Consider the following 14,127-nt stretch of genomic DNA (forward strand, 5'->3'; position numbering starts at 1 on the left):
ATCAACATAGACTATGGCTCATCGATCAACATAGACTATAGCTCACCCATCAACATAGACTATGGCTCACCCATCAACATAGACTATGGCTCACCGATCAACATAGACTATGGCACACTTATGCGACTTAAACTGTCTAAACGCCCGAAATTTAGATGCCAACTAACAAGATTGCAGCTGGCTTGTCGTAGCAGATAGAATGACAGTTAATTATGAGAATTTTAACGACGAAAAATTCAGTAACACAGTGCGTGGCATGTGATATGTGGATAACGTATATGGAAATAGATGGCAGTGTGCCACTCTGAACACTTTATTTTACCGGACACTGTGCATATTGTTTCCTTCATCCAATAAATTTCAGGACACATTTTCACGAAATTATACATTAAAAAAGTATAAGTATGTATATTAAATCGCGGGAAAGTCGTGTGATTTATTAGATAAGTTTTAATAATACGCATAAAAGAAGAAAAACGGTTTACTTTGCTCTAATTATCGTGTGGCATATATGATAAAGCAATCATAGGAATGCACCTATAGTTAAGGGCATGACTTAGTGAACTAATTGAATACTTTTACAATTTATCAAAGCCTTAATTAGCGAATATTTGTTATATTAAATTGAGACTCGCGTGATTTTCAATTTTGCAAAACTCTGAAATCTTTGGAAGTTATTATTTGAGTCCGAGCATTATTTAGGTTAGAATGTAATAATGCATTGTTTCATATATGAATATTAAATTAACAAATAGTTATCTGTTGTCCTAAATGAATTTTAAACTATATTGTTTGCTCCAAAACAATTTATTCATCTCTTTCGTGACAAACTGCATTTGCACTTTTGCTTTTTAGCTAAATGTTCCTTTTATACATTTGAATAAAAACCAGTGTTTCCTTTGTGTAAAAATTTGACGATTAAATTCACTGTATTTATAAATCATAATGAGAATCCGGCAGGAATAAGACGCGAGATAGTAACAGATGCAATAGAACCAGCCAATTCTAATCTACAACTAACTATTTATTTTGTATATTAATTCGTTCGTGAAGCGTATGCGGCCACACTGCATAATTGAAACGTACGTGCAATAAAATTACTAAATCGATTCATTCTTTAAAAAAACAAAGCACTTCATAAGGGTTTAATAGAAAAAAAAATCGAAGAAAATCTCATTCCTTTAATTTTAACGCCGCTCAGATGACAAAGACTAAGAAATGAAGCGATCGAATGACAACACGGACAATATTTTGATCATTTACCGCGGCAATTTATCGTCTGTAGTCGAGATAAGAAGTCCTTCCTGTGGTACATAATTAGCTGGGCGATGTAGGACTGCACAGTCGGGGGCCTTAGCCTGCCTTGATATTCACGGTGGACTCCTGCAACGGACACTGGAGGAAATGAGTGGGACTTTGTCCAATGCCCTGATATTACCCGTGCAACAAACACTGGGGGAAATGAGTGGGACTTTGTCCAATGCCCTAAACACTGGGAAAAATGAGTGGGACTTTGTCCAATGCCCTGATATTACTCGTGCAACAAACACTGGGGGAAATAGCGTTGCACTTATTGTTCGTCTCTGGGTCATCCTGACACAGTTTGAGCCAGGGAAAAGGGCATGCCAATGCTACTTGCAGAGCGTGTCATTATTCGGACAATATATTCCAGTCATTTTTCTGAGTGAGCGCATGATGGCAGCGTATAAATGGTCAGCGTATAAAAACTTTATACGACAATAATATTCTTGTAATTTTAAGCAACATTCCTACATTAAATCATTTAATGTTCACTCATGAAATTTGTTTTTCGTTTGAAGACCTAACATCCAAGCATTAGTGTTGTGGGAGAGCTTCCAACATATATAGACTACCCCAACGGGATAATAAGAAAATAAGACAAATAACTCCTAAATTAAAGTGGCGAAAACAAGGCCACAGAGTTTTATAGGAAAACGAGAAGAACTTTAAGATTTCTGAGATTTGAGAGCGCCAAATTTAAGATTTCTGGGAAGCTTCAAGTTTTTTTGCATTACTTCCATCTGATACAAATCAAAACTCTGTCACCAACATGGGACGGCTGTAGTCAGATGAAGTTACCACTTTTCAATTCGCACAGATTCAAGTTGACCGTTGAGGCTCATCAATAATTTCTAAGCTACGATCCACAACGTTCGGGAACTTCCGAATCCATCTAAAATGAGATGAATATTTCCACTACAACCTTAAGTCCTTCCGTCACCGATGAGTATGTATCCGAGAGTTATTTTCCACACTGAAATCCTTCGATTCAGCGACAACTTGATCGCGGACGATTATATTTAATGCGAACCAAAAGAGATAGAAATTGAATCCGATGCCCACGTCCAACTGGGATAATCGAGAACAAAAAATATGTCAAACGTCCAACAACAATGAAGAACCGCTGAAGGGCGAAACTATCAGGAGGATGTATGACGGTATTTATCTAATACATTTTAACAGGAGTAGAGGCACACGAACTGCCACAATTGAAACCATGACCATAGGTGGTAAACAGGAGGCAACCACAGAAACTCTATCATAGGAGTATACGCCAATTTCTTTATATACCCGCCACTCAAATTGCGGCCAAGTCACAATCCAGCAGAAATCCACGCAACACCAACTAGTGTGTGACGAGATAGAAAATGGCTTCGAGAAATGCTGGGCCTTAGGTGAAAATAACCAATTCAAAATTACGAGACTTGATTTCTAATTTTTCATAAAATTTTATTATAACGAAACGCCAAGCCGAACAATGATCAGTAAAAGAATAAGCGATGCGAAGGCAGCCAACCTCGTCAGCGGAAGATATGGACGAACAAACGACGCCTGAATTGCGCAGCTATATCAGGAAGACACTGCAAAAAGAGACGACTGAATTCGGCCTTTCTTTTATAAACTAAAGCTATGCATTTAGTCACTCATATTTAGGGGATTCAGTTTATGATTTCAGTAATTTTTTTTCAAAATTAATAGGAAATTTAAGTTGTCACCAATATGAGCATTTTTTGCAGAATGGTTTACTGAAATTTTCACACGTATTACACTACGATCCGTTCATAATTATTCAGACGCTGTGCAGTTTGATTATACGAAAAAAACGGCATCTTACGATCCCGGAAAATAAAGTAGATCTCAGTTTAAAAAGAGTTGAGTTGAGAGGCAGCTAAAAAGCGTCAATTGAGTGATTGTTGCAATAAGAAATTCCGCAGGGCTTTGATAATTTCTAATGATACAAACAAATGAATAAATAGAAAAAAAAACAGACAGAAAACGGGAGTGAATTTCAGGACAAAATAGTTGACCAAATATTAAAAAGAATTCGGATTAAAACATAGCTTGCTTAAAAAACAACTATAATTATAAATGTTGGACTTTTATTGACACTTAATTCGCTCGGTTAAAAGCTTGTGGAAATGCCACTCAAATACTAACAAGTTAAACGCTTACAGATTTTCAGTATTCTTATTTCATACTCGTCGGCGAGCAAACGACTTTATATCTTGATGATAAATTTCGATTTGGAAACACTTAGAATAGTATTTTTATCACTGGACTTGATAAATAAAACGAAAAAAAACTAAAACAATTAAATAAATAAATTGGTAAAAATAATAATAATAATAATAATAATAATAATAATAATAAAATGAATAATAATAATGTTTGCTGATTAGTTGTAATTAATCATTTGATTTCTTCTTCTCTCCGCATTTGCCCCCATATTGTCTTGAGGTCACTTCACTTCTTCATATTTATGAATGTAGGCTCATGATAATTTGTGAATGATATAACCGAGGAGATGGAAACTAACTTCAAGTCGCATGTGAATCACATATCAATGCAAATAGAAAGACTGATTAAAAATTCTTCAACTCAATAGATAAAAAATCAGACTTCTCAATCTTAAATTTCTTTTTTTTTTAATAATTATAATTCTGAAGTTGAGGTATTATCCTATAAAATTGCGAACATGATTACAATTCTGACTTAGCATGTGCCGTAAAATGAATCAGTGACTTAATTAACTTTAATTTGGCTGCTCCAGCTGTTCAGCGGTTCAAACGGTTCGATTGCTCAATAGTTCAAATGGTTAAAATGGTTCAATAGTTCAACGGTTCAAATGGTTTAACTATTCAATCGATTAAACGGTTCAAATGGTTCAACGATTCAAGTGGTTGAACTGTTTAAATGGTTCAGCGGCTCCAATGGTTCAACTGTAAATTCAATTCAACGGTTCAAATGGCTCAACGGTACAAATTAGTTCAACGGTTCAAATGGTTCAACGGTTCAAATGGTTCAACGGTTCAAATGATTCAACGGTTTAAATGGCTAAAACAGTTTAACTGATCAATCAATTAAACGGTTAAATTGTTCAATGGTTCAATGTTTAAAATGGTTTAACTGTTCAATAGATTAAACTGTTCAAATGGTTCAACGATTAAAAGCTCATAAAGTTAATGAATGAAGCTCAGAATTATAAATTTCATCGGATTTACGAGATTGAATGTGTTTTCTGCGGTGGGGAAAGATTACAACTTCTAACTCAATTCATGCTGCAAATAAATTATCAATAATTTGAAATATCTAAGTTGTGGAGTAAATGATGGTGAATTCTGAGTAATAATAATACAATTCCGGCTTGGAGCCGTTTGAAAGGGATATTTTTTCGAATAAATTTTGTAAAGTTTAATTTCTAGCAGTGGGAATATCAGCTTGCGGATTCGCTATAAAAATTTTTTAAAGTGATGGGGACATTTTTTTAAAGTGAGTGAAAATATTTTTACCATACGGTGGATTTTTTATATTGACTGATATTTTTGTTTGACATTAACTGAAACCGGTTTTTTTTTAATTTTTAATATTAAACATCGATAACATTATTTAAACAATTTTATAATCAATTTAATTGCCATATAGAATTTCTATCAATAAATAAATGAATTGATCATACATTTGCAACTAACTTTCTAATTAACCATAATATCACGATTCACAGAACTTTATTTTACTCAAATTAGACAAGGAGAATATCCTAAAAATACGGGAATGAAAGTTTAAATTATTAATTATAATCCCTGCATGATCGGCTCACAATCGTAAAATAACAATAATGACCACGAATTTTTTTCTTTACACTTACACTGGAATTCATTAAGCCCAGAAATGCAAAGCGTGTGTTATATGACAAATAATTTAAATTGACACTGAATTATCAAAAAATTATAATACAAATGGCATTCGAGAAATTCTAGTAAATCCTTGGAAACTTATTAGGATGAATTCAAATATCATACAATAATTACATGTAGTAAGCGTATAAAAAGTATCCTTGCTACAATTATACATAGAAAACTATAGATACAAACAGGTGTAAAATATATTCAACGCAACACACACCGACGATGACACGAAGTGTAATTACATTTCTTCATTTATATGCAAATCAGTATAATCTATCTATTTAAAACTAAAATTTAAGAAACGGCATTTCAATTTTATCATTGAAAAACGCACGAAAAATATATAAATAAATATGAATTTCCCTTTTTAATGTGTGAGCGTTAAGTCATCAGCGGGATCGGCAGCCGATATAGACTGCATGAACATTTTATCTATTCAGATTTACGTTTTCCGACTGTCTTCCCGCAATACTATACTTTCGTTTAATATTAACACCATTGAACGACTTTATTTCATGCTAAATCAAATCCATAACCAAAATCCTACTTAGGATCCAAGCCACGGCTAGCCATTTTTGTACTATTTAATTGATATCTTTGAAACAATTATTCTGTTAAATCTGTAGATGTCTTTTAAGTATGAACATTTTAAGGAGGTCCAACGTCATAAATTTATTACAATTCTTTTAATTTTTCTGAATTACATGTATATCGAAAACCATAGCAAATAATTTGATCATAAAGCAGTTAGAAGGTTACGACAAAATACACAGCATGACTGTAGAAGTTAAGTGAAGTTTACGACCATCTCACTATTACCATTCACAACTTCAGTCCTAAAACTGTCAAGAACTTAGCAAACAACTATATGCTAATCATGAAATTCAATTTGCATATACACAACACACATGCAATTCAACACAATTCTTTGTCGTGGAGTTGTGTGATCATTTATAGCGTACTGATTACTTAAAAAAGATACCAAGTTTTACATGTAAAAGGATTAACGACGCACACAAATAATGAGATTGAGCACTTACAGCACCAGTAACACTCAAAATCTTTAATCAATTATAATTATAGTTGTTCTCTTTTCTGATCTAAACGTATGCTTTCTGTAGTTAAAATTACGTCTCTTAATTTTCCGTAAAATATGGAATTTAATTTTTTTTTTAGAAACAGACATCACTGGAATAGATTCTTTTTTAGTGCTTTTTAACATTTTCTTCGGTCATTTTAGGCATTAGTTCGAGCTTAATTCATCAAATTTATTCCAATATGAATGTTTTATTGAACCTTACAAAATTTTTAATCATCAGAAGAATTTTAATTTCATTCAACATTTAGCACGCGCGATTTTCCAACATATCCATATATAGAGAACATGTAATGTAATACATATGATGATATATTATGATATAATGCATACAATACGTACATTCAAGAAAATCCTGTATAACCTGCATGTGGCATATCATCAGGCATAATAATAATAATAATAATAATAATAATAATAATAATAATAATAATAATAATAATAAGCGCGTTATTGACGAGATTATCCTAATGTTTTAGTACAACTTTACATACTATTTTATTCTATGTACAATTTTTTATATTACATTGCATGAATATTAGCATTGGCTTCACTGTAAACTCATCACTAAACCTGCATGATTTCAGTTACTCACGAGCGAAACTGCAGAGTTAGAATTGCAATACCAACGACATACTGTTGCGCGAATCTGAGATACATTATTATGGCATTGCTGAAAATTAAAAGCTGGTTAAAACTTCCAAGCAGCTAAAACCGAACTCGAATTGAAGACAAAAATTTATATCTTGATGCGGTGAAAGGATAGAGTGAGTAGGTATTTACCAACAAAATTGAACCACGTAAATTTTGGTAATGACGGTAACTAAAATACTTATCTTGCACCCCGGTCCAAAATATACAAATAATATATGTATTTAAAACCTTGCCTTGTTTAGCAGCGGAGCACCAGTAATTGTGGCAGCAATTGCGTGCCCATTCATTCTTGCTGCATGAATACTGGCTGGATTGTGATGAAATATTTATAATTCAGTCGAGGATTCCGCGACGAATTATTTCACTTGTATCGCAAGTTCACTGAGAATTAGGACTATATATACATATGTACTTACAACGTTATTTCGCTTGTATCGCAAGAATTGAAGACTAAAATAACCAAGCGAAAAAAAGGGTGAGGCGAACATTCTGTGAATTAACTTTTGCTTTGCTTTTAAATTCTTGGTGGACAAATTTCATTAAAATAGATATCGTCAAACTATAAAAATTCATTAAACTAAATAACTCGTCAGCACATCTCACACAATTTTAATCACGATATAAAAGGAGTAATTAAACGTATGTAAAATGCAGGTGATCTACATTTAATTAACGTCAATGCAATGATAATTTATATTTTGAATACACTGGAAAAACTTCAAGCATGGAAAACTTTCAACCGTGTTTACTGTTAAGGATTTCATTTTAATACATATGTTCCTTAGATATTGTAAGGCCAATTCAATGAATATTTGACTGAGCGCCTGACAAATTTTTTTGCCGATATATGCATGATTTGATGATAATAATTACGACAATGAGTTGTATTATCATTGAATGATCTCCTATCGATGATGAAAATTATTTCGATAAGCACACCATCCACTTAGTTGTAAATGGATATTTTATTAAGAAAATACGCACTAGAGTAATCCATATTTTTCCATGCAGCACTTCAATATCAATGTTCCATAATATTATTATGCTTAAGAACGCAGTGCATTTATTCCAAATAGATAATAATTCGACAACAATTCGGGTTTAATTTTCACGACATGAATATACAGTTTAGTTGGCACTGGGAAAAATTTCATACTGGAGTGAAATCAAATCAATGAATTCATTTATTGAAGCTTCGCTGTTACCACACGTACAAAATTAATACAGTAATTTTTTAAACACTGCGTAGTACACTGGTAATTTTCGTCTCCTTACAACTCGAGTAAGTTTTATTAATTACAGCTAACTTTGCCTCACACTATAACAAAACAAAACGAATAAGTTCCAGAAAGCTTGGTCCATTAAAAAACTAGCGCATGTTCCTCCCCCAAAGGTTAAAGTGTTTAAGGCGTAGCAAAATTAAAACCTGTTTCTAATTGATATTAGATGAGAATAATGCTGTCCTTGAGAAACTTGATCGAATTTAAATCACGAATAAAGCTCTCATAAAAAAGTATTAACAACGCTGCATGAGAGTGCAAACTTTCGTTCGATCAAAGATAGGAATATTCGTGGAGAAAAAATCGAGACAACGAGCAATACCGGCGAAAATTTTCTTGAACATGTTGACACAAAACTTTTTTAGTACTTTTTTTTAGTGAGATAATAATAAACACCATGAATGCTGCAACATCACTCGACTTGCAGCCAAAACATTGAGTGCGATCGAAGCATTGCATGTCGGTGCCGCACAGCGCTAAACACTCAAGGCACGGACCAAATAAAAACTTTCCCATTTACACAGCTTGTAAACCAAAACGATCGAGTACTCTTCCAAAATACGGAGCATCATTTCTGATAAGGAACTTACCTTGCCAGCCTCAAAATGCGCCGTATCACTTGTCCTAAGGTAATATCAAGTGTTCAAGTCAAAGACAAGATAAGGGATAAACGTCACACAAGCGACCGCGAGACCCACCTTAAACAAACTAGCTAGTTAAGACCTCAAAAGCCCTCACCTGTGCAGACCACAACCCAGTTGCCCTCTATCTCCGCCCTTAGTTCTTAAAACTCCTCCTTTGCTACCTTTTTCAAAACCCAGTCGCCGCTCCACATGGTCCATAATTACAGGTTTCCCCGGGCCTGACTCCACCTTTGCTCGAGCGACTACCTCGCCATTGGACTCAAACAACATAAATATTCCCCACTGACGGTGACTGGTCGGCGACTGCTGGCTAAGAAACGCCAATGACTGAAAGTTGCCAAGCACTGTGGCACTTGATGAATGGTATCCCTGACAAATGATCCTTCTAATTGATGTCTAAAGGTTAGTTTATTGTAACCGTGAAAGCTGGCACCCATACCTTGAATGTTATAGCTATTCTGCCATTGAAAAGAGCTATGGATAAGCCTTGCACAAGAATACTATGTTGAGTAGCATCCTTGTCGGCATGGTTGAAGTTATCAAGAAAGTATGTAGGATCGAGAGATAGGCTACGAACTTGTGGGATAGCGTCTGAATTACCATAGAACACTGTTCCTTACTTAGAAGAAGGCATGTACTCAGCATGGGCTTGTTGTAGCTCCAACAAATGAAGCTAATTATCATGCAACCTGTGAAGCGAAAAGCCTGGATTAAATGACAAAATCGGTGCACAGACGAGTTCATTTCGTGACGAGTTTTCATCAAAATTACAAGTCATGTGTGGGCGGATCCATCTAATGGATCTCGAAAGAAAGAAATGTGAAAGGTTTTACTAACAAGGTTTTCTTTATCGTTATATTTTATTTACATTTATTTATCATAATATTTTTATCATAATATTTAAAAGCTTAATGCTTTGTTTGATCATTGGAAGCAATGTGATTTGCCATGTTTTGAAATTATCTTCGTCCAACCTGATTCAAAAAATTTCATTGAATTCAACAGTTGCGAACTTTACTGACAAAAATATAAATTTTCAATCACCCAAAATTACATTGCTCAGTTTTAATTTGCAAAATTTGTAGAATGTCAGCAAATTTTGAGCTCCGAAATTTTAAATTCAATTCAATGATCTTAAAGTAATTAATAAATGCGTCATTTAAAATAAAACCTATCTTGGCAGAACAATGATGCCATAGCTAAAATTTTTAGTTTATACATTTGAGGGCGATTGCGGTTGAGCATATATCGTTTTCAATATTGTCTATATTTCGACAGTATATTTATTTCGTTACAAAAAGTATTGTATAACGATTAAATGGATTCGTTAATAAACTTCGGTTTTCTTTTCTACTTTAGCGAACATTATATATTTGCAAAGATATATAGACATTATCAAAACAATTCGGAACATCAAATGTGACATATATAAGTATTTATGAAGAAGGATCATTTTTTCATATATTACATTAATAATGTACACGTACAAAGCACTTTTCAAAAAAATCAAATCCTATATTCAGTTAATATTTGCGACTATGAATACAGATAAAATATCATTTAATTGTTGATATTAACTGCAATAAAAAATAAGTAATTTTATAAGTGAAACTTAGGCAATCTCATCTTATGGAATTAAGATGATCTAAACAATGTCTTAATTTCGTAAAATAATATCTGTTTATTTCTTTGAAGAATGCATCGATCGAAGTGAGTGCATTATTTTTGAGCAACTTAAAGATATAAAAAATAAAAGGATGCATGTGCAATAATAATTCTTTGGTGAACTACCATAAAGAAAAAGGACATAATATAATAAATTATAAAATATTCATATTGTTTAATTTTGTACAAAAGTGAGTCGCTGAAATTTCAGGACATTTCACATGGTAACAATTTGTACAGAAATGAGTTGACGGAATGCAGGGGAGAAGTGGAGCAATATTGTGTAAGAAAATTATATTACATATTACGTTGCCAACAACGTAATCAATTGCAATTCTATTGCAGCAGTCAATACGGCTTCACTACACTGAAATGCTCATAATGTGTAAAGATTAAAACTTTGAGCATGAGCAAAACGTTGCGGCAGAAATATCGTCTCCGATCGATAAAGTATTAAAAAAATAAGAAAGCTATTGAACCGAATCTAATACAACTGAGAATAACTTATGCCATACACTTATGCAACTTGAATATTTTTAAATACTCAATAAAATGAAATACTTCATGAATATCAATACTCTAATTAGTATTATAATACTTTACTTTAGTCGATCGATTCGACGTGCATTAAAAATTTAATATGGACTCCAATTGCTTTAAACTATAATGTTTTTTTACTTATCGAACAATTTTGGATGAGAAGATTTCTAAAAATAATCTAGTGTCCGACGAGGGCACTACGATTAAAAATGTGACGAAAAAATATTGCATAAAATTCTTCAATAATCGGTAAAAAATTATTTAAAATTAATCTCATTACGAGCTTAAACATTTGAATGTTAGACAAACCTTCCAGCTAATATATTTTTCTCCTACATTCACCGAATATGAGACTGAAAAGAACTAAAATTGCGTTATGCTGGCAAAAATTCATGATATGTTCAACAAGATATTCAGTACTATATACGTGTTCCTTCAGTACAGGAACACAATTAATATGCTTGCAGCACATCATATAGTATATTATAGTTATAGTAACTCAGGATAGTAGCTCATACGCGACAGATATGGTAACACACAGCCCAGTTTTTCATGCCATTGATAAGCAAGTACAATGTAACAAGAGCTTCCGTTTAATTAACTAGAACAACTATACACATGCACGAATGATGTATATATATACGACGTAGTTCGGCAGCGATAAAACTGCGGAAGAAATCATCATCTTTTTGTAAATACTAAAGTCAATCTCGAGTTTTTATATTGTCGATCCCGAGTATCGTCAATATAACGAGTAGTGTATACTCGCATATATAGTCGATCAACTATCATGCATGACTATATAGCGAGTATTCTAACCGATCAGCGATTTGCATGGTGGTCAAGAGTATAATTGCAGCCGATCAACGATCATGATGAAGGATTGATTTTGCCTCCAAAATGGTGCTGCAAATTGTAATTAATATACTAAAAATGTACTGACACATCTTCACCCAGTTCTAACATCATTATAACAATTAATATAGTGTGACACAATAACACCATCAACTGAGACTCAAACGCTGCGCCGCAATGCAACGCAAACCATTGCAGATTATTAGAATGGTCGATCATTAGTGAAAAGTGAATGGTCGTTAATAGCGCATGAAAAATATCTCCTTAGATCGCTAGTTTGCGACGGTATTTTCACTCGCATGAATAAACAGTCCCAGTTGTGTCGTTGTGTGGACAAAAATGTATGTCGTTCAGATATAAATAGAAACAATACCAACGCAGACCTAAGAAACAATTCAATATTTTTCCAACTTTCATTATTCGAGTTTGGTTTTAATGACACCAGCCGCACTCACATGCATGCAGAGCAGCGAATATATCCAGCAGCTGCTTACTTATCTCGGAGATTTATTTCCTCCGGTAAGAACCGAACAGCAGACGAGCTCCACTTAACGAAAAATTTCCTATTACTTGACTTACACATGCAAAAATGCGAGACAATCTAATGCTGAACTGCACTGAAATTGTTCCGAAATGGCAATAATATTGTTCGTTTTAGAATGATAATGTTCCTAGACGGTGTTTTATAATTGCATTCGGCAATCCAAGTTCAGGGGAGAGGAGAGGATTGTTTGATATATGCTGTTGAATCATTTGAAATTGGCCTATAGGAAGCTCGAAAAAATATGAACTCTTTTCTTGCCATGCTAATTTAGTTTCAAATCGACGAGGTTGAAATTTAACATTTTTGTCAATAATCTCGTGCGTCCTGGCTTAGGCGTTTAGTGCGAATTATCCATGCCTATATTCATAAATATGGTATATTTTCAATGTTACCAATATATATATGCCTAAAGATTGAATCTTATACAAAGGCCTAATTTTCTACCATAAGCGATGCATATGCATTGCTTTAAATTTATACGCATGTTTGTACTGTCAGATCACATTTGGCATGAAACTACAGCCAAGCTTATGCCTCTGTTTTGTTTAAAAGTCACCCCCCTGATAATTAATGGTTCGAGGAGAAAATACTGGAACTCCTACAGTTGCTGAAATCCACCCTCTGTTAATCCTTTATTTTGGGATTAAATGCAATAATTCTTCCACTAACCATAACTCCCTTCTTTTTAATTAATGGTTTAAGGAAAAAAGGCAACTTCTTCACTTAATTGCTAAAGTCATACCCCAACAAACTATTGATGTGATAATTATTGATATATGAATTCGTGATCTGGTGGAGAAAACTTTTTCAAATTCTCTTTCATAAACAGAACAAAGCGTCGAAACTGATTCATCAGATATTATACATTGCAATTGAAATTTTTACCGGCTGCTTGATTTAGGTATTATCTACCTATTCGGTAGCTTAATACGGATGTAATTAGAGACGGCAATCTCATAGATATGGTAATTAGATACAGTTGCTTAATATACGGGTGTGAATAGATCCGGCAATCCAATCCTTTAAAAAGCTTCGGTTGAAAGAGATAATATTCATTTCAGAACTAAAACTCTACCTAACTAAGTCGATGAAATGTCTCTGGCAATATTTGTTCCATGCTCATATGATGCCTTCAACTAATATCTTGTCTCAAGTAATATGTTTCTGCCGAGCCAATGCTAAGTCGATCGGAATATTATCGGCTGTACTTCATCTATCCAAAATTTCCATGCAATTTTTTCCCGATAATTCCCAAAATCATTCGAAAGCTATAGTAGTCCATTTTGAAAACTTTTAACTCTACCACAGAGTTATTATCATAAAGGCAAAAACGAAAACCTTTCTTCTTAAATTTTTTCTTCTTCTCATAGCATATGCGGTATAATCCATTATGCCACAACAAATCATTCGTCTTCCTCTTACAACCCCTATTATTCACTATAAATTCAGTCCCTCCTTTCTTTAACCAAAATTACTCCATAAAATTTATTCGTAATCAACATTCATACTCCACGTATCAACGTAACAACACTTTTCCTAGCTATATACGTCAGCGCTCACTTCAACCAAAGGTACTAAATACAAAATCTATCCATTAATCTACGTATCATCTCCAATTTTACTACGTAGCAATATAATTCCT

General features: G+C 33.5%; 1 long non-coding RNA gene across 1 annotated transcript in view; it reads right to left on the reverse strand.

The window, feature by feature from the left end:
• Nucleotides 1-8,930, reverse strand: part of LOC125178835 — a 53,381-nt gene extending 44,451 nt beyond the window's left edge. The window contains exon 1 of the long non-coding RNA XR_007157040.1: nt 8,828-8,930. This is a non-coding gene — a long non-coding RNA (uncharacterized LOC125178835). The remainder of the gene's footprint in view (nt 1-8,827) is intronic.
• Between the last annotated feature and the right edge of the window lie 5,197 nt (nt 8,931-14,127).

Source organism: Hyalella azteca, unplaced genomic scaffold, assembly GCF_000764305.2.
Source record: "Hyalella azteca isolate HAZT.00-mixed unplaced genomic scaffold, Hazt_2.0.2 contig13181, whole genome shotgun sequence".
Taxonomy (NCBI): Eukaryota; Metazoa; Arthropoda; class Malacostraca; order Amphipoda; family Hyalellidae; genus Hyalella; species Hyalella azteca.